The 2,090-nt window shown below is 34.5% G+C and overlaps 1 non-coding gene across 1 annotated transcript; it reads right to left on the bottom strand.

Annotated features, from left to right (window-relative positions):
• Positions 1–441: 441 nt before the first annotated feature.
• On the bottom strand, positions 442–513 carry LOC120096381 (small nucleolar RNA SNORD50). Its single transcript, XR_015636408.1, has one exon. It is a non-coding gene; the product is annotated as a small nucleolar RNA SNORD50 (small nucleolar RNA).
• Positions 514–2,090: the final 1,577 nt, after the last annotated feature.

Genomic DNA, 2,090 nt, shown 5'->3' on the forward strand with positions numbered 1-2,090 from the left:
GTATGGAAAGTGCAAGCAATACAGGTCACTGCTTCCCAGAGTTTGAAGGGAAGACCCTATTCCTGAAGACACCAAGCACAGAAGAGGACATAAGTGTTAGAGAAATCAAATGGGACTTCACCTGGCAGCCATCTCACTAGGAAATGTCTTTTATTTACTATAAAGTTGATTTTCAAGTGGAAGTACAAGTCTTGCCTATCTTTAGATCTATGAAACACAACAATGAGTAGCATGGCAAGATATTCCGAAAGACAATAGTGACACTTAGATCTTTCTGGCAGTAAGCAGACACTTGTGGGGAATCAAGGGCAGCTTGATAGGAATACTGTAAACTTAGCTAGTGGATAGTTAGTCATGGACTCTAGAAGAAAACCTACAGCCACTTGCCTAAACCTTTATAATATTCAAATTTATTTTTATGTACTTTTTTTGTAATGGTCCATCTCAGAGGCCAGATCCGTAATTATGGTTTTTCAACAGGAATTCAGATTCAGGATAGGATCATCATTAATTTTTTTCCAACTTTATTCTTAATACCAATTTGCATCAACATAGAAGAGTAACTTTCTCCACTCATTAAAGCCACTCCTTTTGCAGCAGAGATAACAAAAATCTACAACTGATTAAAACACATAGAACAAATGACAATGGTGTGAACATCTCCAATTGATAAGAACGTAGCATAATTCTTAAACCAAACCCTAAGCGAAAATTGTGTAAATGAGACTGCAAGAGCTAGAGGAACAAAAAGTAAACCATGATTCCATGTCTGTTATATATGAAAGTGTATTACACATATTAAATATTATTATGACAAAAAACCAAGTACCCATGCCACCCCATAGAAGCAAGAGAGAAATCAGTCTTCTCCATGCATGAGTTTCCTAATACAATATCTAATCCCAAATGATCAGTGCTGGACACATTAATATAAACAACACAACCAAATAGTCTCAGCATGCTCGGTCTCTCTCTCTCTCTCTCTCTCTCTCTCTCTCTCTCTCTCTCTCTCTCTCTCTCTCTCTCTCTCTCTCCCCCTCTCTCTCTCCAATATATACATGTATGTGTGTATATGATATGTTTCTGTGTATGTGTGTACAAAAATGATTCAAAATGAGTTTTGAAACTGGAAAAGCATTTGATTGTAATAGAAAGAAATAAAATTATACAATGTTGCATAATCCAGGAGCCAATAAATAAACCAATTTACTGAAGATTATATTTTATAGCAATTTTTTTCAAAATTTTTCTCTTCAGTGTCAAGCAAAAGTCACTATAAGCTAGAAAACTTTATAAAAATTTGTAAAAATTTTAACCCATTTTCCAAAATAGAAAGAAAGAAGATGAAGTCATAGGTACAAACAGTTAGATTCATTGCCAGATCCTACATATTTAATAGAGAATACACAGTCATGCAACAAATAGTGGTGTAGAAAACGTATCAATAAGTTGTAGTTTATAAAACATTAATTACTTCTCTGAGTCTATGTGATGTAGTTATAATAGACATATATAATAGACATAGTTAAAACACTGGGTTGATAAACTAAATAATTTTAAGAAATAAATTTTAAGAAATTTAATTTAGTATCACTTGTTTAGTGCCATATCTTGAACAGATAAATAACTAAAAAGTTCACAGCAAAAAGTGAATTATTAAGGTAATGAGAAAAATATCAATTTTATGGGAGAATGTTTTGTCTCACATTGTCAGGTAATGGTGCACCACTGAGGGGAAGTAAAGGCAGAAGAAACTTGAAGCAGATAGTCCCACGGTATGCACAGTAAAGAGCAGATTGCAATGAGGATGGCATACATGCTTGTGTTCAGCTCAATTCTCTATTCTTAGACAATGAAGTCTGACCAACCTATAGAATGTCACTACCTACAGAGGAAAAGTCTTCTTAGCTCTATTACAATAATCAATATACACCTCCTCATAGAGGCCAAACTCTAATCTAGACAATTTCTCACTGAGATTTTCTTCTCATTTGACTCTGCATTATGTAGCATTGACAATTACACCATCACAGTGCTGCTGTATGGCCAAATCTGAAGGCACACACATTCAGGATCACAGTGGTTCACCT

Source organism: Rattus norvegicus, chromosome 13 (assembly GCF_021556685.1).
Source record: "Rattus norvegicus strain SHRSP/BbbUtx chromosome 13, alternate assembly SHRSP_T2T, whole genome shotgun sequence".
In the NCBI taxonomy this organism is placed as follows: domain Eukaryota; kingdom Metazoa; phylum Chordata; class Mammalia; order Rodentia; family Muridae; genus Rattus; species Rattus norvegicus.